The 27175-nt window shown below is 38.6% G+C and overlaps 1 long non-coding RNA gene across 2 annotated transcripts in view; it reads right to left on the reverse strand.

The window, feature by feature from the left end:
- Window positions 1-27175, reverse strand: part of LOC122808049 — a 41043-nt gene that overhangs the window by 6192 nt on the left and 7676 nt on the right. The window contains exon 2 of one of the 2 annotated variants that reach the window (XR_006365772.1): window positions 5760-5823. This is a non-coding gene — a long non-coding RNA (uncharacterized LOC122808049). Of the gene's footprint in view, window positions 1-5759; window positions 5827-27175 lie in introns of both variants that reach the window. The other variant, XR_006365773.1, reaches the window with a different exon arrangement.

Consider the following 27175-nt stretch of genomic DNA (forward strand, 5'->3'; position numbering starts at 1 on the left):
CCCACTTGCTTTGTTATTTTAACTCTGATATTGCTGCACCTCAGAGATGGATTGATCAGATTCCCACAATGAAAATTCTGTTTTTTTCTTTCTCAGTGACAGCATAAGAACAGAGAACACAGATACAACATACACTCAGACACAAGCATATTGCTTCGGCATGGTCTCAGCAGCAATACAAGACCACCTGCTACCTCAGGTTGTAATTAAAAGCAATGGTGATGTGAGCAATCACATATCAAGCAAAAGCACACAAGCCAAACAAAACCATGTCAGTATGGTAATCTCCATCATGGCCATTTTGGGATATAACAAATTAAAACACAACAAGAAACACTCAACAGTGATTCTGATGCATTAGCATTCCACAGAATATTAATACTCCAGAGGTTTTTTGTGGCCCTGCTCTACTGTCAGGAGGAACACTAAGCCTAGCCTAGAGGTACCAACACACCTCTCACCCACTAGCCATTCCTAAGTTTTCCTGACCCTATAAATTTACCTAACACTATGGAGGGACAATTTCCCACAGTTTCTCCAGCCAGCTTGATCAACACGGGCATCCTGAGGCAGTGGAGCAATTGCCTCATGTTCACTGACAACCCTCTACTCCTAGTCCACACAAACTGAACATGTGAGAGATGCAACTATATTAAGAACCTTGAATCCATGCTCTTCACACACCAGCTAGTACATATGGCAATAAGAGGGGCTGTCAGCATGCACACCTCATCTCCTACTCCACCCAAACACATATCACACATACCTACATATACGGAGGTCCACACCAGAAACATACCTAAACACCAGAGACCTCCCAAACACAAACACAAGCACACTATACATAATACTTCCTCTACAGAATGCAATACACATAATAGCTCACACACCAGTGCCTCACCTGTCAAGCCCTTAAGGCAAATGTCCCTCTCACCAGGCTAGATAAGGAAAAGGTCAGGGTCAGCTGTCTGTCAGGTGCTAGGATCCACGATATCACACATGCACTCAAGTCTCTCAACAACAGGAACTGTTATGACTCTATCATAGTCCATGTTGGTGTGAATGACTTGAGATGTACCTCTCTGGACTATATGAAAAAAGACATGACTGAGTTCTTGGATTATGTGTCTCAGGCAGGTATGTCTCTGGCCTTAAGCAGCATTTTACCTTCACCTAGGATGATGCCTGACTACAAACAGAAAATGACTGACTTCAATAATAAGCTTAGTTTCTGGTTTATTTCTAAGGGGATCCAGTATCTGTTAGCCTGGGATGACATGATTGACAGACCTTGATGCTTTGCCAGAGATGGTCTTCATCTGTCACCTCTGGGATTTTGGCTGTTGGCTAAGGCTCTTGTCACCCTCATAGTGCCTTTTGTAGGCAGTGTCTCAGGGACAAAATTCCTGACATAAAAATTCCATCTAAAAACAACCTCAAGGTTATACTGCTAAAAGCTAGGAGCCTTAACACGAAACTGCACTCACTAGAAGCAATCCTCATCTTGGAAGACACAGACATTTGTGCAGTCATGATGACCTGGTTCAAGGCTGGGGAGAGCACCTGAGCCATACCAGGTTAAACCTCCTTCCATACGTTCATACCACAAACTGAAGGTGTGAAAAGTAAAGGAGACAGTGTATCAATATACATTAAAGATAAATACACCTCCAGATTGGTTAAACAGTATGACTCCCTGGAGACACTTCAGGTGCAATTAACAGTTGGTAGGCCACCTACTCAAATCATTGGCAGCTACAGGACCCTGTCCATGAATCAGGACACCCACTCTGCCTATTTAGATCTACTTGAATCTATCAAGATACATCCGAACACCATGGTTTTGGGTGACTAACTACCCATGCATTGACTGAGTAAATTATTCTTGCTCAAACTCACTTGCCCCTTGACTTCATTAACTCCAATGTCTTGGCCAAGCTGGTTGATACCCCCTCAAGGGGTGCCAACATTCTAGATCTGGTGCTTAGCAATATGAGGGATCACTGTAGCACCCCCACTGTGAGGTCTTCCCTGGTGAGATCTGACCACAGATCAGTCTCATTTGAAGTAACCATTGCACCTGAACCCCCTAGCGGCAATTAAATTAAATAACTTCTACAAATCAGATTAGAAGCTCTTACATGATGGTATAAATAGCTTCACTGCATCCCCCCTCAGTTGGAATTGGCAGCTATGCAGAGGTCTACACCAATGCTTTATACAAACACATGTATAACTGCATTGACCTGGCTGTACCTGATAGTACCAAAACAAGCTCCTCAATGAAGAGCAAACCTACCTGGTGGACAACTGCCATTAACAGGCTTTACAACAAGAGGAAGAAATTGCTGTCTAAGAGTAAGACGGAGTGAGCCCTAAACTGGAAACACTCCCTCCTCACCATAAACAAGCAAATAAAACTTCTTATGAAGTCCTCCAAAGCAAACTATGAATACAAATTAGCTTCCTCAACTAAGGAAAACCACAAGGTGTTCTTCAATTACATCCATAAACTAAAAGGAAAGGCCCAGATTTATGCCGAACTGATAGTTAATGATACCACATATACTGAGCCTGTGGACATTGCTAACCTGTTGACTGACAGGTTCTGTGAAAACTTCACTCCCATTTCCCCACCACACTTACCCCATGACATCCCTACCACCTGTCCCCTACCTTGTATCTCTAAAGAGCAGGTCATAAAGGCCCTTTCTAAGGCAAAAAACACAGCATCTATGGGGCCTTTTAACATCCCAGGCTGCATTCTACGTGGGCTCAAACAAGAATTAGCAGCACCACTGGGTACTCCTTTTAGTCATAGTCTAAGCTCCGGGTTCATCCCAGCTGAATGGAAAATGGCCACCATTATTCCCTTGCACAATGGTGGTGCTTCCACTGACCTCGGGAACTATAGACCTATTAACTTGACTAGCCTTATCTGCAAGGCCATGGAGCAAATCATCATGGAACTTATCAACAAAGATCTAGGGTAATCTCCAATCACTCAACCCTACTCAGTTTGGATTCATGCCTATTAAACCTTGTGGACTTCTTTGAGATAGTCACCAAGGTCCTGGATGATGGGAAATCTGTGCATACAGCCTATTTAGACTTAGCCAAGGTATGTGACACTATCCCCGACTCATCATCGACAAACTCACCTAGGTAGGCATTAACACTTACATCATTAGATGGGTTGCTATGTGGCTTAGTGATAGAGCACATATAGTTAAAATAGGGGAATCCACCTCCCACAGCAGACCTGTAACCAGTGGTGTTCCACAGGGATCAGTCCTGGGACCTCTACTTTTTGGAATCTATTTCTCCAAAGTACAAGCAAAAACTAAAGGTTTAAGGCTGACAAAGTTTGCTGATGACTGCAAACTAGGAGCGATCATAGAAATCTCCAAATTATGTCAATATTCTACAAGAGGGTCTTACAAACAAATGATTGGTGCCAAAGTCATGGCCTTAAACTTAATGCAAAAAAATGTATTATTATCCCTTTCAGTAAGAGCGATAAGAAGGGCAGTCTATATCACTCATCTCATACGTAAGGGCAGTAGTTATAACCTCCCTGTACTCTTCCCTCATCAGGCCAATAATTGAGTACAATGCCCCTTTTGGTATGTACTTTTCCAGGCACCTGCAGCAATTGGAGAAACCAGAAAGGTTCCTCACATGGAAAATTCAAGGTCTTCAGTATCTGTCCTATGTGGATTGCCTGAAATCACGGTTACTTTGTTCTGTTTCATACAGACTACTCAGAGACGATCTCTGCCTTGCATATAAGGCAATCTCTGATCCTGATCCTGCTTTATTGGAAATGCTGCATATCTGCAAGTCAAATGGTACATGGGTTACTCACTCTAAAGATATGTGACATTAATAGAACCTGCTGGAGGGACAGATGTGTCTCCCAGAGGTTACCACACCTTTGGAACAGACTCCCACTTGATGTAAAACAGAGCACATCACTGGCCCTCTTCAAACGCAATCTGGATGATTGGATGGGTAATCATAAATTCACCCCGGGGGTTCCACCTGTATCCCTTTCGGAAATGGGCATTAAGTGCTAACCATGGGGACAAGGGTAGAACTTGGCTAGGCTTGTAAGGGCCCCAGGGTCATTAGCCTAGTAACTTCTTATGATGATCCTATGTTTATGTCTATATATGTGTGTGTGTTCTGATGGAGTAATAGTACACAGAATATCAATATTTGTATATGTGTATATGTGTCTATGCTGGGAGGAATAGGTATTGAAGAAGCATCAGGAAAAGCTAGCCTCAGCCTGCCACCTAGAGATGCAAACTAGCATCTTCCTTGCAAACCTGTCATGCTGCAAGCAGAGGAGGGGCCACTAAGTTATTAGGAGTATAACAGCTGAGTACGTGGCAAACTATTGTGGCATGCAGTTGGCCCAGTGCTATGTACCATCCTCCACTTGTGAATCACTTGACACTCAATGTCTGTAAAATTAAAAAAAAAATCATCTGCTCCTGGACACAGTTAACATAAATGCAAATGAGTATGTCTTATCCATATTTATTGATAAATACTGGAGCAATATGGTGGAATACACAGTTCATGTACATGTGGCCATACTAATTACATATGCAGCTCACAATCTTAAAACTTAAAACACAGACAAAATCATAACACCACAATCTTTTTGTTGTGGAAATTAGAAAGATAGCAGAATATCAGATATTGCCAAAATGGATTTACATGATGTAGAGCACATTCATGAAAATACTATTTTAAAACATTTCACAAAATGCATTTTTTGACAAATTGTTTATGGGATTTTCTCACACTTGAGTTGTATCTTCACTCTCCTGACCAAACTACAACAGTGTGAGGAAATCCCAGCATAACCAACTTAATAAAGTTTGTTGCTGTATTATACACCAACAACGGCCCCTAAAGAGGACTTTTTGATTGGCTATACAGAATCTTTTAGAGGGGATAAGCTACAACTGCTACTGCAAGTTCTATCTGACTGAGCAGAAAAAACAGTTGAACTTGCTTCCAGTAAGAGTCTCATGGCAAGTTAAAATTGTTTTTGAAAGTTACATTAAAACTATTCTTAGATGAAAAGTGTCTATACAGAGTTCATTCAACAATTCTGACTCTCAGTAATTTATAAGATTTTGAGCCTGGTTTAATAAAAGCACAAACTGATGTCATTTCAATAAAATGATACGAATGGTATAAAACAAATACCACTAATATATTACATATGTGCCTAATCATAAAATGAATACCCATATCTCCTCTGTATCTCTGGGTCATCTTCACTGAATCAGTTTATTCCAAAATAAATCATGAGGAAAGAGTGCTACTTATACACTGGAGTTATTAAAAAAGGTTAATACATTTTACTTGCATATGGAGATTCTGGTTTACCAACTATTGGTGACATTTAGCGGCTTGGGTTAGATTATCATGAGTAAGCCAGTCCTGTGCCTCATTGTAACTGCTGCTCTAAATCTGTCTTTAGGGCAGGCATTACTGATGGTGTACATTGCTGAAATAATTTATACAGACATTTATGTGCATTTCTAATGTAACACAAATAATACAGTCATTACGTTTGCTTTACTTCAAGAAACAATGTCCTACAATATTGATTAAGCATAAGTCATGGTACCTTCAGAATGTATTGTTAACTTAGCCTGCCATATTTAATGTGTTTTTCTTTGTATACCTTGAAATTAATTGTTCCTAGTATAACAGTAGTAAATGACAGATACCTCCTTGCTTTTTGTTCTCATTTGCTTTCTGGTCATCTTTTTTCGGTTGATCCTTTGGAATCTGCTGCTGGTAAAAACAAGGAAATAAAGAACTGCTTTACAAAAATAAGCATTTATATGTTGACAGTTTAACTATCCATTCTACTTTTTCACAACTCCTTTGTGATACACGGAACTCAAACTGGGGACAACCACTGCGTGTCCATTTTTTCAGCCACTCAAAAGAGGTAGTGCAGCTGAACTGAAGCCATTAGACTTCAGGAAGACTTTAGTTTATGTCCTAACTACTCTTTCAGCCCACCCCCTCTTATTATGTACTTGTCATGACTGAACATCAGTGCAAGAAGTGCTAACACATTACCTTGATGCATCTTGCTGTGGCTGTCGTGTTGGTGGCCTGGAATCTGATTGCCACCTCATCCCAAGAATATCCTCATAAGGTGTACTTGCCTGCATCAAATCTCATCTTATTAAATGCCGGGCTGCATCAAATATTTTACTTAGTGATAACCACAACAGTTATAATACTGTTGTTAAATGAAATACTGACAGTATAAAATATGAAATGGGAAATCAGTATAAATTTCTCCAAAAGTGTTTTTACAGGAAAACAACCTCCTATATCCTCCACACACAGAAATGGCTTCCCCTCAACACCACCAGAACTATTAATTTTTGGGAGCGACTGTTCTCTCCTGTAAAATCTGTAAGATAACATCAATATCTTTATGTCTGGTTTGATATCAGCCAACAGAAATGTACTAATTTTGCTGTACTCCACTTTCAACATACTGAGATCTGTAGACTGGCATTTGAAAAGGTCACATCACATTACACATATTCAGGCTGACCCACTGTTGCAGGAACTGACCCTACCTCTACCTCTAGAAACATGAGATGATCATTGGCCACTCTTGTCTCCTTTCCCTGAGCTAGGCCTCTGGCACCTGAGCTTTTGGTTGAATCTGAATCGCCATCATTGAGGACAGATGCCCTTCTTCTGCAACATCAAAATGCCAAGTATAGTTATTATTAACTTTAACAACAGTCCCCACCCCATTTCATTTTCCATCCTTTTAGTGATAGGTATTTCGCAGAGCCACCCTTCCCATTTAATCACAAAGTCTCATTTACTAGTGCTACTCCCGAGTTAATTGAAGAAGAGGTGCTGTGCTACCATATAGTTATTACTACTGCTTCCTCATAGGTTATTGTTTATGTGTGTGTGTGTATATATATATATATATATATATATATATATATATATATATATATATATATATATATATATAAAGAATATTAGGAACCATTAAAGAGGCTATTATAAGACTACAAAGTACATAACTTGGGATTACATGATTACATCATTGCTCAGTATTACATTGTGAGCTCATTTACAGCTTCCATGTGCTTACATGCTAATGAACTAAATTTCTGCAACATCACTATCACACATGACTTCAGAACATGTATAGTTTTAATATGCATGTTATTTATTGTTTATTTTATGCAGCTTTGTATTTATTCCATTTAAATAAGATCCAAAGTGGAGGCCTTTTATTTCAAATAAGGTCACAAACTTATCTGTGAGGTCATCTTTCAGAGAAGATCAGTAAATATAATAAGCCTCATTCGAAAGTCCAGACCTTTGGTTTTCTTACTAGGACTCAATTAAAATGTAATTATATATTCCAAATACCACTTAAAATAAGATATCTCTTAATTATGATGATGCATCCTTACACTCAGTAATTTTGAAAGTGTCACAGAGATGTCCTTAAGGGGTCATTTGCATATATCCCATTGCCTCTATTACAGGAAGCTTAAGGTATCACACAGTGAAAAACTCCTAGGTTTTTCTTATAGTTTTTTTTGTAAATTCATAGAGTCTTACTAAGCTAACTACCTGGGGGAGCCTTTCTAAGCCTAGCCATGTCTTCCCAAAAGAATAATGATGTCCTGTTTCTGAGTAGGACACTGAGAGCCAATCATTTATAAACTATATCTGTCCATAAGGGGTATTGGTCACAGGTCTGGTGTAGGTTTCCTATTACCCATCCACTGGTCTAGATTACACTTAAACTTGGTAACAGACAAACTCATGTGATAGGAAGCCTATTCCACAGGAGACGCAGTCTCTGGGACACATATCTGTCTCTTTAGCATGTTCTGTTTAAGTCACAGACAAAATTCAGGTCCCTAGACCTTGTATTTCTGGCAAGCTTTGACTTAAGAATATCTAGGAGATTCATAAGTGTGGGGTTTGCAGATGCCTTGTAAGCCAGGCATAGATCACCCCTCAGCAATCTATAAGAGACTGAGTAGAGGGAAAAAGCTTTAAGGCTGTCTGCATAAAGGCAGGTTTGTTACACCTTGTGTTCTTTTTGTAAAGAATGTCTGAGGTCACTCTAATTGCTGCATATGCCTAGCCAGGTACATACCAAAGGGAGCACTGTACTCTATGAATGGTCTGATAAAGGTGGAGTACAGTGGGGATAATGACCTCTTTGGATCTAAATGCTATGCCCTTACTTATAAGTTCCACAAAATAAAAGGAGTTCCTCGGTTTACTATCATATTTTCGAATGTAATTCTGTCGACTGCACTTTTGTCGAACACGGAAAATTGAAAACGGTAATATTGAACTCCAAAAGCCAAACTAGGAATGGGTTTTAACATGGGTCAAAATAGGGGAGAAGTTTATAGTTCAGCAATGGCAGTGAACACCTATCTCAACCCATGTTAAACCCATTCCTAGGTTCGCTTTTGGAGTTCAACATTACCGTTTTTGATTTTCCATGTTCGACAAAAGTGCAGTCGACCAAGTTCCATTCAAAAATATGATAGTAAACCAGTTCCTCACCACTGTGGACACATGGTGGTTGAAGGTAAGGCTACTGTCTCAATGCGTACCCAGATCCCTGACCACTGAGTCAACTCTTAGGGGAGTATTATCAACATGGTAATTAGCCAGGATGGCTGACTTCCCAAAGAGTGAAATTATGTATTTCTTAGCATTGAGTTTAAGACCATGGCTTTAGCACCATTTGTTTGTCAGTGATATACCTTCTTGAAGAACGTTAGTGTCTTCAGGGGAGTCGATGTTAACCCCCAGCTTGAAATCTACTGAAAAGTTAGTCAGCCATTACCTTCAGCATTTGCTTCCATTTCAGAGAAATAGATGTGAAAAAGGAGCAGGCCCTGTAAGGAGCCCTGGGGGACTCCACTAGTAACTGACCTCTTGTTGGAGGTGGTGTCACCTATTTTGACCTCCTGAGATCTTCAGTGAGCCACTTGGCTATCCAGCAGGTGATAAAAGGGTTTATGCCTAAATTAGTGAGGTTGTATATAATGCTCGAGTGGAGTATTGTATCAAAATACTTGGCCAAGTCATGGTAAGCCATGTGCACAGTCTTACCTTTATTCAATGCTTTGGTGACCCTCTCAAAAAAAGGTCCACCAGATTTAATATTCATGAACTTCCCTTAACAAAGCCAAACTGTAATGGATCCATACCTATGTCCTCATTTATCATGTCCACGATGATTCTTTCCATGGCCTTACATATGAATCTGGAAAGACTTATGGGCCTGTAGTTACCTGGATTAGTGGTTGGAACTCCTTTTTGCAGGGGAATGACTGTAGCTATCTTCCTTTTCTTGCTTGGGCACAAAACCTGACTGAAGGTTCCAGTTGAAAAGTGATTCAAGTGGACTAGAGAGGCCATGTTTCATGTTATTTATTAAATATCCCAGTATATTATCAGGGCCCACCAATGCAGTGCTTTTGGCCTTAGAAAGTGTATTGATGACCTGTTCTCTAGTAATTCTTGGGGTGATTGTGGTATGTGGTATTTCCTTTGGAATGTGGGAGGGGAGTGGGGAAGATTTGAGTTGAACTTGCCAGCCAAAAGGTTGGCAATGGCCTCCAGTTCAGTGTGGGTGATGCTATTTACAATAAGTTTTGCACATTGTTGTGTATTTCCCTGAGGTTATGGACATAGCTGTAGAATGCTTTGTGGTTGTCCTTTGCCTGAGAAGCTATTTTTTTCTTCAAATTTAGCCTTTGAAGTATTAATTAACCCTCTTAGCTGCCTGTTTATATTGGTCAGGGAGCTTTTAATATGTATGGTTTTATTCCTCCTACTGTTGGCTAATAGTTTTTTCTTTTGTTGCATAACTGATTGATATTGTCATTCCAGCAAGGTGGCTTGCCTTTTGAGTTTGTCTTATTCTTAATATGAGTGGGCACAGCTAGCTGTATACAGCTATCAATAAGGCTGTACAGAAATTTTCTAAATAGCTCAGTATATGCTATGGTGTTTACTGAGTTTGGGGGTGACTGGAATTTAGCCAAGGCATTGCTTAGTAGAGAGATGCTAGTTTGGAATAGTTCCTAAAGGTTTTTTGTTTCGCTGGATCCCTGGATGAAATTTTTATTTCAAGTAATACTGCCTTATGGTCACATCTGACAAGCAAAGACATTACATTGGGTGAAGAACGCTGGCCCCTCATGTTCATAAGTACAAGGTCAAGGATGTTTGTACTCCTGGTAGGAGAATGGATCAACCGTTCTAGGATGTTAGTATTAACAAAGTTTAGGAATCACTGGGCTTGTGCATTAGAAGTGATTTAGGATTCCCAGTCTACAGAAGGGTAGTTGAGATCCCCCATAAATATTGTATTGGGTTGAATGGTGAGGGACTCTAGTACATTGAGATAGGTAATATGGGTTTCCTGGGACATGGAGGGGGACCTGCAGGTTGCAAGGAAATGGTACAGCACCCTGTTTATGGTGAGAAGTATATGTATGAGCTCCAGTGGTCATACACTTTAACTAGTCTGGATGTGAGGTTGGTTTAATATAAACTGAGACCCCTCCACCTTTAGTTCTCTCCTGTGCAGTAGCTGGTCTAAAGGTGTGAAAGGCATTATAACCTTGCACTGCTGAGGCACCCTCTGTGACTTTTAGCCATGTCTCCATTACTACACAGATGTCTGCAGTGCCCAGAGAGAGGAAGGCTTGCAGGGAGTGGAGTTTCTTATTTAGACTTCTAGCATTGAGCAGTGCCACCTTCAGATATTCCTTCATATATTTAATTAAGTCAGTAGGTTTATCAGTTTGACATTGCCTGAAAAAGGAACTATGGGGGGTGGAAAAGGTCTTTGCCAATATCCAAATGCCTAGAAGGGATAGGTGTATACCATCCCTGGCAAAGCAGCATGGTCTGTCAAGCATGTCTTCCCAGACAGTCAAATATTGTACCCCTTTGACTGACACCAGCAGCTAAGACACGTGTTAAAATCAATCATTTTCTACTGGTAACATGGCATCATCCGTGGAGAAGGTAGTATGCTGCTCAGTGCTAGGCTCTTACCTGCCTGAGACACATAATCAGCAAACTCAATCATGTTTCACTTTATATATAGTCAAGGGAGGTATGTCTTGGGTCATTAACACCCACATGGACTATGACAGATTCATACTGGTACCTGTGGTTCAGTGATCTGAGTGCCTATGTGACTTGACAGATTGTAGCCCCAGAAAGGCAGCTAACTGTGACTCTGTCCTTACATTGGACTGTGCAGTGGTGCAGTGGTGCAGTGGTAGCATTGTTGCCTCACAGTAAGAGGTTCTCCAGTTTGATTCTTGGCTAGGGTGCCATCTGTGCAGAGTCTGCATGTCCTCCCTGCGCTTATGTGGATTTCCTCCAGGTGCTCCTGTTTCCTCCCATGTTGTAAAGACATGCACCTGGAGCATTTCTCCCCGGGCCTCTGCTGAAAATTGCCTTTTTTCCAAGTCGGACTTTCCTGATAAACAAATGTTAAATAAATAAATAAATAAATAAATAAAATAAGTACTCAGTCTGGTTAGGGGGACATTGGTGTGCCTCACTATAGGATCAACAATGACAAGAAAATGTGGCTGTGTACTGGCTTGCTTTAAGGGCTTAGCAGTAAAGGCACTAGATCCAGTGTTACTATGTGTAGCTGTGGGTGGTGTTTTAAAGGAGTGTTTACGTGATGGCTGAGGACCCTTCCTTTGACTGTACTGTGCAGGAGGTCTTAGTGTTTTAGGAAGGTTACCTGTAAGTGCCTTGGCATAAGTAATTTTGTGTGGAGGGTCTTTACCCTGTGCAGTAGGCATGGTGCAAGTGTCACTGACAACCTCTATAGGACTGGTTTTGTTTTTATAAGTGAGATTTCCTCCAGTGTTAAATTGTATTTACACCTCTCGCATACTTTATCTATTTTATTAATAATAAGTGGGTTGTCAGTGTATATGAGGCAATTTTTACAAATGCCCCTGAATGCCCACCTCAAACAGAATGGCCAGAGAGAGAGAGTTGGGAAAAGCATATCCATGGCTATTGGTCTAATAGGGAAGAGTGAGAGAAATTTAAATATTGAATAGGTCAACAGGACAAGAAACATGTTGAGCAAAGCTCAACTATGTGCAGAATACATACTCTAGTAGTTAAAAAAAATCTTTCTAGACAGTAATACAGCAAAAGGGTAGACCACAGACATTCCTAATATAAAATAACTGGTTTGGAGCCCAAGTGCTTAAACCAGAACTAATACACTTTAAGAAGAACAGCCACAATAAGCACTCAACCAGCTTTTCCCAGCTCAGAAGGGCATAGGCCATCCTTTCTTGGTATAAAAGTGTAGACCACAAACATTCCTAATGTAAAACAACTGTTTTGAAGCCTAAGTACTTAAATGAGAACAAAGACACTTAGAATAACAGGCACAATAAGTCTTCACTAGCAAATCCCAGCTCATAAGGATGGTGGCTACCCTCTCCTCCTACAAGAGTGTAGACCACAAAACTTCTTAATGTAAAATAACTGATTTGGAGCCCAAGGGCTTAAACCAGAACTAAAACACTTGTAAAATAACAGACACAATAAGGCTTCAAGCTGTTCCAACTTGGAAGGTGCAAGCTACCCCTCCTGCCACAAGAGTATAGACCACAAGTCTTCCTTATGTAAGATAACTGGTTTGAAGCCCAAGGGCACCAGAACCATAGGGCTGCAAGACCATCTTGTCTAGCCTGGTCCAGTAGTAAGCAAAATAGGCAATTACTAGGTAATTACCTAGGACCCCCATGGCAGCTTCAACAATTAAAAAAAAAATTCCATGGTGGTAGCAGTGTCTTCTTTAAGGAGGACCCATGGGTGCATGCATGACTGCAGATTTAAACACAGTCAACACTTAGGTGTGGAATTTAAACTTCCATTGAGGGAGGTAAGTCTGTGAGCAAGTACCTACCTGATCACATTTGTTGTTGTCCAAGGAGAGAGTTTTTCAGCTTTTAAGGAGAGTGTGTTTCAGGCACAGCTTTTCCCCCAACATACATCCAGGTAAGGAGAGTTTTGTTGTTGTCTGCATATCTGCGCACATATACTGCTGGGTTCATGGTGGTTCATGTTTTCTGCTCACATATTTTTATTGTGTGTGTCTGTGTGTGAAATGCCCCAGTATACCCCAGTTAGGTATACCTGGTGGTTAGTGTTACTCAGGCTCAAACCCTGTACCTTAAGTACAAGAAACAAGAGCCTGAATTCTCTACCCATACCACCACTTGTGATTCAAGGAGTTGCCATAGCTCTCAACTGTCCAGATTTTCACAGAATATTTGGCTCATACTTTTGGTCTGTTCCTCTTAAAATTTGTGTTTTCTGGCAAACCAGTGAGAATTGAATTCACTAAAAATGATAGCCCTTTAAGTTTCAGTCTTCCTTAAATACATGGTAACACAACACACAACACTTTATTTTAGCAACTATTATACAAGCGATGTTTAAAATGTGTCCCTGGTTTTGGGCCTTTGTCCCCCCCCAAAATAAATGTTGGCTTTTTCCAGATTTCATGTGCTGCAAAGTTGAGAGATTTAGATGAGTGTCAAGTGGAATTTATAAGGAGCTGAGAGCTTCAGTGGAAGAGAAGTTTAGTGCTGCTTATGCCAAGTCTGTTTTCATTGTTAGTAGCACAACAGGTAGTATACTTGCTTTTGATGCAGAAGACTCTGGGTTCTACTCCCAAAGCATACAGATGGATTGCTGATACTCTTCAGTGTTGTACTTTAAAGGGAGTGGATGTTGCAGCCCTGTGAATGTCCTCCTCCGGAGGAGTTACCTAGTAACTATGAACCCGTTATCAGTTTGCCTTCCATTCCATATTGCAATATTACTAGCTTATCATATTTTTAATGTAACACAGACAATTTATTCTTCAAAGGCAACAGGCACTTTATTTGTAGATGAAACAATAAAATATAAGGTTGTTTTCTAGCAGCAACCTAGTCATTAGTTACAGATCCCTTTAATGTGGAATTATTTAGATGACTTTTACTTCTGCAGAAGTTTGGCATATTTACTGATATTGGTGGATTGTAATGATAGAAGTTTGAGTGGTCTGTTATCATTAAAACTTTCTGAAATGGGTAGTTTTTCATTGTTTACTAGAAGACTGTTCAAAACTACAGATTTAAAATACATTCTAACAAATGGTGCTGTATTACACAAGAAATATAATTTAATACAATCAGAAAGGTGAATCAAAGAACGCGTACATGTATGCATGGCCCTAAACATGTGTAAGGAGCTTATGGTTTGAAAACAGCCCAGAGGTAAGCTTAGTCCTCCACTGGCCAGATGCAAAATGAATGTGGATTTTCATGCTGTTTCAATGAATGTGAGTTTCAAGGGCAGAGAAGTTTAGTGCTCATGCTAAGTCTATTTTCATTGCAAGACTGTACTGTTTGTTTAGCAAATGGCTCAGCATTTGTGCTATTTTATTTCAATTTCTGTAATCATTGTAGAAGTAAATAAGAAAACAGTATGCACACTGACAGGCTTGAACAGTGTTTATGGTAACTGAGGAGAAATAGCCAAGTAATGGAACACTGGAGTGGATGGAGAGGGGGCTGCTGCTGGAGCCGTAGGGGGTTGCTGCAGGAGGGGCTGCTCTGGGGGAGACCCAATCTATTACCCTGCCTAGGACCCCATTTAACCATGATCCAGCTCTAGTATTTTGCACTGTTTACTATAAATGATCAGTAGCTGGAATGAAACAATGAAGTGCCAGTTGTAAAAAAATAATAAGCACTTTTGTTCTGTGTTTGACATTAAAGGAAAGAAAGTGGTTATTTTTTACAACTGAGACGTTTCATTCCCACTTCTGAGAGTTTATGGTTTTCACTGTTATTTAATAATTAACAATAATTTATAACAGTCATATTGTTGAACACGTCAGTGCAGTTCTGTGGATTGTGGACCTCAGCTGAAGTGGCAGCATCCCACCCCGATACATCCTGGGCAGTCATTTATGAAATAACAGCAGTAAAAATAATGACGATGACAATGATGATAAAATAAGACTTAATGTAGACAAGAAGCTGGAATAACTCTGCTGTTACTGTGTTTTCAAAAGTTAATACAGTTTCTTCCTTGCCTTAGCTCATTTTTTTTTTCATTAATGCAAATTGGCCCCAGTTTTGTTAGATACCAGAAACATTCATTTATTTAAAGCAACAATAAAAAATACTGTGTGATTTTTATTCTGCTTATAAAAGGGTTATTAAAGCTTCTTGCCTGACTTTAAGCTCTCAGTTAGGTTGCTTATTATTATTATTGTATTTTTCAGGTTGCCCAGTTTTTGCTGCACTTCTTTTTTTATTTAATTGAACAAATAAAAAAATGCAACCAGTCGAGCTTGAAAGTGGTTAACAGCTTTGGTCACAGTTCTTATTTAAACTTCAAAACCTCATAGCTCAAGGGATAAAGCCCAAAACTTAATGGGTCGGGATAAAGATCAAAGGTCCAGAATCAGCAACAGATTTTAAATATAACATTATTCTTATATGCTCTGTTGCTAGAATAACAGGTTTTGCAGTAGCCTGCATTTTCTGAAGGATATGAAGTGTAGAAGTCTGAAACTCAAGCGTCTATCACTTTTTAAGTTTTGCAATCCTCATAAATTTGCCAGAAAATCACACACGTGGAACAGACCAAAAATATGACACAAAATCAGAGACAGTCAAACATATACTCTGATCTGAAAAACAACAAAAAATAGGCAGGCAACAGTAATTCTTAAACTTTTATGGTTAGCGCTTTCGTCAAATATTCTTTTACTCAACTTCATCAGACACTAGTTAAAAGAATGGTAGCCATATTTAAAACCAGATTCATAGTCACATGTTCAGTCACCTCACATGACACCATGTCACCTGATACAATTTTCATTTCTATAACACATGTACCTAAAAATTGTATAAACAATTGTGTAAAAAATGTGTATACACTTTCTTATTGACTTAATACTCAAATTCATATGTACATATACAAAGAATACATAAATATACATGTAAAAGTCAGCTAAAACATCCAAAAAACAATATTTGTTATTGTGTACATAAAAATTGTTACTTGTTACTAATCAACCTGAATGAATTTCAGTTGAATTCATAAATGCATGTACTTGTGTATAAGGGGGGGGGGATTTGTGTGTATATAACAAACACAAAGAGTGCCCCAAATTATATGTCTAGTCACCTGAGTATTAGCCTTGTGTTAACGTTTTAAACTCCTCAGTTTCAAGACACATGCCAAAGAGCATACGTCGTTCAACCCTGGTGTCACATAGGCCCTAGTTCTAAGCTGCCAAATCAGCTCCTTCACTTCCAGTTTTAAGCCTAATGGTCGATCACCCTGAATGTGAAGGAATGACCAGGGTTTTCTACCACATGTTTTGGCTTACCTAATGTGGTAAATATGCTCGTACATTCTTTTCCTTAGTTTACGCTCAGTCTTGCCAATGTAAAAACCCATACAAGACTAGCAGGAAGCGAGGTAAACAACCATAGTGGAATTGCAATTAAATCTGCCCTTACAAGCAAATTTTTCATCCAGGATGTTAAATCGGTTACCTGTTTGCATAAACCTGCAATAAGAGCAGGCTTTGCATTTGTACATACCTGGACTACATATCATCTTTGGGGGTGGCAGTTCCAAGAGGATTTTCAAATTGATCCCCCTCCTGTAAACTACATTTGGTGCAGGTCCAAATTTAATAGATTCTTTGTCTATTTGGAAAATATTCCAATTCTTTTGCAAAATCTGTCTAATGTTTTCACCATCTGAACTAAACGTAGTAATGAAGGCATGCCTATAATCGACCCTTAGGTTACTTTCACCTCCAACAGGTACCCTGTCATCAATACTCATCCCCTGATTGCTGTTGTCTAAAATGGCTTTAAAATGGCCATTTGTCCTTTTATTTTGAACTTCCTCAAATAGGTTGCTCAACATGTCTACAGGGTATCCTCTGTTTGTGAACATTTGCAATAACAATCTACACTCCTCCTCAAAATCAATGGCAGTAGTACACATTTTTGTGGCCCTGACCAGTTGTCCCTTTACTATTGACCTTTTCTGATGTTGGGGGTGAGCACTACTGTAATGGAGGAAGGAGTTAAAATAAGTGTATTTTGGCTAAATACTGTTTGTTGGCGTTATCCTTCCTTAATTCTACATCAAGAAAAGCTATTCTTTCAGTATGAAATACGTGGGTGAATACCAAAAAAATACATTGTGTTGTTGCAGTATATCATAAAGTCCTTAAACGTACTTTCTTCTCCCTTAAAGATCAAAACAATATCGTCCAAAAATCTAGTATAGTAAAGAATCTCACCCTTAAATCTATTTATGGTGTTATGTACAAATTGGACCTCCCAAAAGGCCATTACTAAGTTAGCAAAACTGCCTCCCACTGGGGACCCCATTGTCACCCCACTGTTCTGTAAATAAAACTGGCCGTTGAACAAAAAGTTGTTGGACAAAATTATGTCCAACAGTTCTGTTATTAGGCTGATTTCAGGTGCAGGTGCCCCTCTTTTTACTAACAGTAACTCGAGCCATTCAATACCCACATCACGTGGGATGACGGTGTACAAATCTTTGACGTCAATTGTGGCAAAGTTAAAATCAGGGTGAAATACCTGGTTGTTTATTGCTTCCAAAAAGACCAGAAGTCCTTGCAAATAAAGGATTCCCTTGATACATATTTTTTCAACAAACTGTCCACAAATTTTGCCAATGGGTATGTCATTGAATCCCTTCCATCCACAATAGGGTGCATGGGAAGGTCCATCAAGCATTTGTGGATTTACGGAATTCCGACAATCACAGGGGTTTTAGGGGAAACCATAGTTAAGTAATTTACCAAATTTAGATCAATCCTATTCTCTATGACCAAGTTGTTAACAAACACCTTAATACGGTTTTATGCTTGGTTTACCTCGTTTAGAGAAACCTGTGTATACGTAGCCAAATTAAGCATATTTTCCATTCTCTGTATGTAGTTTGTATGATCAAACACCACCAAACCACCACCCTTGTCAGCCTTAACAATTCTTACATCAGCATTCCTCAAGGTGTCTATCAAAACCCATTCATCCCTTGACATGTTAAAGGCTTCACTCCCTGGATTATTATGGGAAGGATTCACGTTACAGTGTCTCGCTAGGGCATTGGTACTACTCGGCTGGAGGAGGTGAGTCTTTATCTCTTACGTTAAAAGAGATTGATCGGAAAATGTTAAAACTAAAAAAGTTACAATTGGAAGTAAATTATTTTGGAGAGTGTAAGAAACAGGGTGTAGTACCAAAAGGTTTGCGATCCTGGCAATACCGTTCGGGGATAGAGGTGGGGACAGTGTTTTACAATGAACTTTTAATGTTGTTTGACAAGCACAGTACTGAATTAATGGACATGATGTGCAAACATTATTCTATTTCTATTGAGGCTTTAACTAACGAAATCACAGTTTTAAACAATGACATTAAAACACACCCTGAGTTCATAAGGTACCATTATGATTATAAAAGGGTGTTTTCTTCTATTGACAAACAATTAATCAAGAACACGGAAGTGAAACTCAAGAAACTGAGAAGGGACATCAGTGACTATAAGAATGGGGTTGCATACCTAAAACCACCACCCTCTCAAGGTAAGGGTATATTTGGTTATGCCCACACACAATGTATAAATGTTGTGAACACAGTCAATGGGAATGATCCTCAGGTACCCAAGAGGGTAGGACCAGGAGTCAGTGATCTAGATCTGTTTGAGGGCAGCTGGAGGGACAACATTGCTGACAAGCATCCTGTTACCAAAGCGGTTGGCAACAACCACTACAACAGTAATGAAATGAATGATTCTTTTTCCAACAGGGGCCAGAACCATCCACGGAGATGCAACACATGGGGCATGAAGGAGAATCACAAATACAACAGATAACTAACGCACCTGTCATTTTGTTGAATGGTAGTGGTGACTTCAACGTGTACAATTTCTCAAGTTACACCGTTTGCCAGGAGTTGTGTGAACTTTTCAGTAAGGGTTTGACTTTCGTACCCGAGGAACATTTTGACTTATCAGGGGTTTTGATTGATTTGAAATTATATATTTGAAAATTGAATTTGTCTGCAATTTTTGGAGGTATGGGTTACATCAATGACCCTTTAAGAGTGGCTAGTACGTACAACCCACCCGTGTGCCCCACTCTATCTTTGTTCGAGCACATGTGTGAGTCAGATTTGAGGTCTTTACGTATGAGTGCTAGAAAAGATGTTATTAAGAACATAACTGAGGATGAAGCTGAAGCTTTGAGATTGGTCAGAGCTTTACCGGTCCGGTTTTTGAAACCGGACAAAGGTGGAGGTTTGGTGATCATGGACAATGATGACTATGACAACAGAATGTTTGACATGTTAGACAGTAAGATCTACGTGAGGTCCAGCCCTAATGAAATGAACATTGCTTATAAAAGAATCTTTTCCTTCCTTAGGGATTTGTTGATAGAAGTGTTGATCAGTGTTGATGTTTATAATTACCTTGTGATTTTGAAGCCAAGAATACCCAATATGGTTGGTTTACCTAAACTACACAAAAACATTGAAAACCCTCCCATGAGGGCTTTGGTGAATGCAAGGTCTTCTATTACATATGCATGCTCTAAGTTTGTGGATGACTTATTAAATAAATATGCAGTGAGGGAGGGACAGATATGCAAAGACTCCTGGGCTTTCTTGAAAAATTTAAATTCCATGACAACATTTTTTTCTTAACAATAGATGTGGTGGACCTTTATTTCTCTATCCCACATGACATAGGGTTAGAATATATCACTAAGAAACTTATTTCTTATGGAGCAGAGAGTGATGAAATACATTTGATTCAAGAATTATTGGATGTGATTTTGAACAACAACTATGTCAGTTTCAATGGCAACATCTACAAGCAAGTGGTAGGGGTATCGATGGGTTCCCCATGTGGGGCAAGTTATGCTAATTTAGTTCTAGCACAGTGAGAACACGAACACATATTTAGTGAAGACATTCATAAGAAAGTAAAGCTTTACAATAGGTTTTTGGACGATATTTTCATCGTGTTTCAAGGGAGTGCAGATAACGCATGTAGCTTTGTGGAGGCATTAAACAACAGTACTTCTTTCTTAAGATTCACACACACATACAAAGAGGACACTATCAGTTATTTAGATGTGAAATTGGTAAGGGACACTGTACGTAAAGGCTATTTAGCTAAAAATTTCAGCACATTGTTGCATTTTTCCAGTTGTCACCCGTTCCATCAGAAGAAATCTGTCCTAAAGGGACAGTTGGTAAGAGCAGCTCGAATGACATCTGAAGACATGTCATTTGACGATGAATCTATCTTGTTGAAGCACATGTTTATGAGTCGTGGTTACCCAGAGTCATTAGTTGATGAGGTGGTAAGAGAGGTTTGTAGTAAGCGACTGTCGGGTATCTTTAATCCCATCCTTACTGTAAAAGAAGGAGATTTAGTTTTGGATGTGGAAGAAGAATTGAGTGTGTGGGTGCCTGGTACAAGTTCACCACCAGTAGTTGTGGGCTCCACAGGTACAGACTTGGTTTGTTACAAGAAGAGTTTTATTACCCGTTTTACTTTGGAAGCAAAGTTCATTAGTAACATCCTTAGAAGAAATTGGCACTTACCGACCTTTGAGAAGCATTTAGTAAAGAAATTAGGTGACAAACCCGTTATTATTTTTAGAAAAGGTAGAAATCTAAAAAGTATCATGGAAAGTACAATTATGAAACCCACTAGAACAGAGGGCACATACAAATGTGAGGCATGTAATTATTGTAAATTCATTTCTACAGGGTCTAGTTTCACAGTGAATCAACACATGTTTAAAGCCAGATGCCGGTACAGTTGTAGTTCTAAATCAGTGATTTACTTGGCTTCCTGTCAGTCATGTCCAGCTTTTTATATCGGCAAAACTGACAGGAAATTAAAAGAAAGGATTTATGAACACATATCATATAAGGAACAAGAGTAGTACCAATGCCCTAGCGAGACACTGTAACGTGAATCTTTCCCATGCTTTTTTGTTTAAAGTGATAGATCAGGTAGTGGTTGATGAAAAAGGTGGACCACATCAGTTACTGCTAGAGAAACGTGAACTTGTCTGGCAGCTTAGGCTGAATTCCTACCCCCCCCCAGGTTTAAACGAGGTCACATCTTTGACTTGTAATTTGAATTTGAGAAGCCTATTGAGGTGACACACACAGTATTTCATTTCATATCACAAAAGGTAGCAACTGTTGTAGTTTATTCCCATTTTTCATCTTGAGTTCCTTTGTACATTTTTATAGTCTAGTATTAAAAATTTGTTTTAAAATTTTTTTTTACATTTTTAGAACACAGATCCTCTAAGATCTTAGAACACAGATTACCGTATGTATTTGTACTTTTAGGTATTTGACACCCTGTCCATAGTTATTGACATTTTTTGCTTCAGACACTGTCACCTCTTGGTGTTGTGATAGTAGTCTGTTGTTATATTTGTACTCATTTTATACTTATTATTATTATTTTCCTTTCTTCTTTTACACTCCAAGCATATACTTAAAATTATGTTTTCTTACATTTATGCTTTTCATTCAGTATTTCTGTACTTTATGTTAGAGTACAGTTTTGCATTTTGTTTTTTCTATAATGAAAGTTTTAAACAGAAGTTTTGAATGAATGATCTTATTTTGCTGACATGAGCTTTTTTAACACAAGAAAAAGGTTTTTGATTCAGAACACTTTTAACTTTTAATTATTTAACTCAGTATTTAATTAGTTAATTGAATGGCGGCTGAATTCAATTACTGTGCTTTGCTTTGGCGCCTTTTTCATTTTAAAACTGTGTATGAAGTTTTTTTCTTTTGTCTAATGAAGTCTTCCAAAGGTGGAAGACGAAAAGCGCTTCACATTAAATGTTTTTGGAGTTATTCTAGCCAGATCGGAGCCTGTGTTTTTTTTTGTTTTGGAGAGTTTGTTGTTCCAGTTATTTTCAATCCTTTGAGAAGTCATCTACCATCAAATTGACAATACCCCTGAGAAGTGACCCAGTTGTTTGGCATTTGGGAACTTGTGTGTACAGTGACTTAACTTTTGACCAACATGTGCCCAGAGTCATAAAGTCTTTGTATATTGCACAGCTTATCAACAAACTGATTGTGACTAGATCTAGAGATGTTATTGCCCCCCTTTAGAAAGCCATCTTAGGTCAATCATTTTGTATAATGCCCATTTTGGCATGTATCTGTCCAGACCCATGCAACAACTGGAATACCCGCAGAGACATCTTACTAAAAGGATAAAAGTCCTAAACAATAGGTCTTGCATGGACCACCTCAAAGATTTATCACTAAACTCAATATCCTACAGAGTGCTTAGAGGTGACCTGAGTCTGGTATACAAGGCATCCTCCGACCTAATACTGACGGACCTATTGAAAACCAGCAAGTCAAATGGCATCAGAAATACTCAGTCCAGGCATCTAAACTGAATGTTGTGGAGAGATGGATCTGTATCACAGAGGCTACCATTATTCCAGAACACACTACCCATTCAAGTAAAACAAAACTCATTCCTCTCCATATTCCATTATTCCAGAACACACTACCCATTCAAGTAAAACAAAACCCATTCCTCTCCATATTCCATTATTCCAGAACACACTACCCATTCAAGTAAAACAAAACCCATTCCTCTCCATATTCCATTATTCCAGAACACACTACCCATTCAAGTAAAACAAAACTCATTCCTCTCCATATTCCATTATTCCACACACTACCCATTCAAGTAAAACAAAACCCATTCCTCTCCATATTCCATTATTCCAGAACACACTACCCATTCAAGTAAAACAAAACTCATTCCTCTCCATATTCCATTATTCCAGAACACACTACCCATTCAAGTAAAACAAAACTCATTCCTCTCCATATTCCATTATTCCAGAACACACTACCCATTCAAGTAAAACAAAACTCATTCCTCTCCATATTCCATTATTCCAGAACACACTACCCATTCAAGTAAAACAAAACTCATTCCTCTCCATATTCCATTATTCCAGAACACACTACCCATTCAAGTAAAACAAAACTCATTCCTCTCCATATTCCATTATTCCAGAACACACTACCCATTCAAGTAAAACAAAACTCATTCCTCTCCATATTCCATTATTCCAGAACACACTACCCATTCAAGTAAAACAAAACCCATTCCTCTCCATATTCCATTATTCCAGAACACACTACCCATTCAAGTAAAACAAAACTCATTCCTCTCCATATTCCATTATTCCAGAACACACTACCCATTCAAGTAAAACAAAACTCATTCCTCTCCATATTCCATTATTCCAGAACACACTACCCATTCAAGTAAAACAAAACTCATTCCTCTCCATATTCCATTATTCCAGAACACACTACCCATTCAAGTAAAACAAAACTCATTCCTCTCCATATTCCATTATTCCAGAACACACTACCCATTCAAGTAAAACAAAACTCATTCCTCTCCATATTCCATTATTCCAGAACACACTACCCATTCAAGTAAAACAAAACTCATTCCTCTCCATATTCCATTATTCCAGAACACACTACCCATTCAAGTAAAGCAAAACTCATTCCTCTCCATATTCAGATGCAACTTGGGTCTAAGGATGGGTAATAGAAAATGTACTTCAGGATTGCCCCTCATGCCATTAATGGACACAGGTAGCTCCTAAATGCGGCATCCCTTACATGGGTCCCTTCAAATAATCTATGGTATGATCACAGTTATTCTCACTAGGGCTAACGTACAATTATCAGCCATGAGAGAGGTAAGACCAATCAGGAAATGTTAATTCAAGCACCAAAATGGAATTTGGCTAAGCTTAAAATATCCTCCAAGTGAACCTGTGTTATGGTAGTAAATAGGTTTAAAAAATTGCCTTTTTAGATCACTAAGTACTCCCCCCCCCCAAGCCTTCAACAGCTTCCGGCACCTCTGTTTGAAGCCCAAGTGCTTAAATCAAAACTAAGAGGTCTAGAATAACAGTTACAATGTAATCAGGCTACTAACAAGCAGTAATAAGTGCAGCAGATTAAATGCATCTGAACACTATAAAGATGCACAGCAAAAAGCTAAATAAAGTAGGAAGAAGCACTAATATTGTAAAAGCAGCTGAACAAAGTGTGATTTTTTTTAAGTAAGTGGGAAGGGAAGAAACAGAAGATAATACAAGTTTAAGAGACTAAGGGGGGGCCTTCCTACCCAATCTCTCAGTGCTCAGTAGAATGACATGATTAGATGGGATTGGGAGGAGTTTCCAAAATCAGATTTATACTAGGGCGACTCAAAAGCCGCCACGTTCAATAGTACAACAGCAGAAACGCAGGTGGGTAGGACAGATCAAATGCAGACAGAGATCAGCAACAGTCAGGCAGAGAACAAAAAGTCACACAAGCACTAGAACAGGCAGTAATTAACTTTATTTTCACAATCTGCCCTAATCAGGACAACTATGTTCTTAGGACAAAGAAGGAAATGATAACACACACTAAAAATTCAGTCAAACAATATTTAAACTTTTTAACAATGCAGAAAAGTAGGGCATTGTTGCTAAAGCATCCTAATCAAAAGAAAGTAAAAAAATGCTCTATACATATGCGACTTAAGTTTGATAGTGAAATGAAAGCAATTTGTTTGGACTCACCAAGGCATGGACTACCTTGCAAATGTCATGTTTTAGGGAAAAAATATCCCTCCAATACAGCTTTATGACAGAGTTTTCAAGAGCTGATTTTTTTTTGTTGGAAGACATCTACCAATAAATATGTATAGTTTTGCTGTTATATAGATTAGAAGAACTTTTGCCTTTGCAAACAAAAGTCACAGTTCTGTCAGTAAAAGGAAAGCAACCCTTCAGTCCTTCGTAAGATGATGCAACAGTCATAATGCAAAGCTCTTACTGTGTCAGTTCGATGTATATTTTTGTCTCCCAGTCCTATCTACTTTCCTTATTGGTTCCATTCCACTTATTTCCAATCAGTTGCTGGTTCTGTATTCAGTGTTAAATGAATATATGGACTGCTCACCTCTTCAAAGGTGAACAAATGTTACTCCCTGGAGCCCAGCAGAGAGTAATAATATCTCAGGTAACTCAGTTCTGTTTAGAAATGACTGCCTTGTAGTATGCTTGTAACTATAGACAGATGTCTTTACACATCTCTCCTAGCAGTATTACTAGAAATATTTCTGTTTAAATTGCTGTATCTGAAATGGAGCAATATTGATATATTATTGGAAATGCTTTAATTTTAAATGATTATGTTTTTGAGAGATTTATTTGATATGATAGGATGATGTAAATAGCAAGTTGCAAAAAAGTCTTTAGGGGATTATATTGCTTTTAGGGGTACTTGAAGCAGTATGTGCAAAACCCAGTCCCAGATATAAAAGATAAACATTTACTCATTCACTTAATTTCTTTTCTTAGTTCCACAGGGTATAACAGAGGGATAATTTTTAAGGGTGACACTGAGGTCTGTACAGAATGCTGTTAGAGTTGGAGAAATGCAAGATCTGCGACTTTCTGTAATTTTTTTTCTTTTGGGGGAGGTGATACAAATTGTATTCATATTGATGGCTTTGACTGCCCCTTTATCCATATCTGTTTATAACCAACTGCTGCATTTTCTCCATTGTTAATAGACAAATGTGTGAAATCAGCATTTATAAATGTATTCTGTAGTTCTTGTATGGTGGGCCTAAGATTAAGTGAGAGATTGTTAGTTAAACTGGGTCTTAATGTATAACCACTTTACACAGTCAATAATCATAATGTTATCAAGTAATATGAACTGACTTTTGTTAGAGGCTTGTATATCGGTGCTTAATCTTACTGCCTCCTAATGCTTGGTTCTGTGGTTTGGCTCCCAGCTGTAGTGCCTTTTGTGTGTGGCATCTACATAAGCTTCATGCTGTCTGCATGGGTTTTCATGGGGAATTGCAATATTCTTTTACACCTCTGGAAGATATGCTGTTAGGTTAATTAACAAACCTCTAAATTACAGGTATGTGTGTGTCTGCATCCTGTGATGGAGTCCCATTCAGGACAGGTTCTCTGACTTACCCTTCTGAGTACTTGATATTGTCCACTTCCCTTGTGTAGAATAAAGTAGGGATTGGGAAAGTAACAATTTTGTTATAAAAGGAAATCTGGCCAGGAAAGTGAAGGAAAACAAATTATTTCTCTTGCATAAAGTGGCATGGCATTTTTACTTTTCCTTGGTATCTACTAGGACCATAAAAAAGTTAGACAGAAAGAACTCCATTTAAAATCTCATCTGAAACATCAAACACTGTAAGATGTCCTTTAGAGCTATATAAAGATGCTAGCCAACCATCAGTGTTGGTACATTTAGAACTGCATAAAGTTGCTCCATAAATGCAATTCCTCTTAACAACCAATTAAGATGTTTCTTAAATTGTGCTTCTGTGGGCAACACTAAAGTTATTTTTTATCTTAATCATCTAAGAGCCAAGCAATAAAAATAGCATACACACTTAATCAAGAATAGCATATTATGGGGGGCGGAGCCTAATGGCTAACTGAAAGCAGCTTAAATTTGAGCTCTTCAAACTCTTACTAGAAAATACAGGAAAAACTAAAAATATTTAAAAAATTTTGGGTAATTATTGAAGAAGAAGTAACATACAATAAAAATACCAACTTTGAAGAAAAAATTCTGAAATTTTCCTGTCAAATACTTCAGAGGACACCACAAGCTGTTGAAAATGAGTAACTCAAAGAACTCACACTCAGATTCTATACTGAAAAAAGAGATGCAACAGATATCTGCTACTTTACTGGACTTGTCGTTAAAGATGGAAAGATTTTCTGAGAACTTAGAAAGTCTTAAAGATAACTGTCAAAAACAAACTGAAATTTTTAAAGAAATATTACAACAGCAACAAACAAAAATTTCAGACATTGAGACTTCCTTAAGTGATGTTGATG

This window comes from Protopterus annectens, chromosome 8.part0 (assembly GCF_019279795.1).
Source record: "Protopterus annectens isolate FY-2018-M chromosome 8.part0, PAN1.0, whole genome shotgun sequence".
In the NCBI taxonomy this organism is placed as follows: Eukaryota; Metazoa; Chordata; order Ceratodontiformes; family Protopteridae; genus Protopterus; species Protopterus annectens.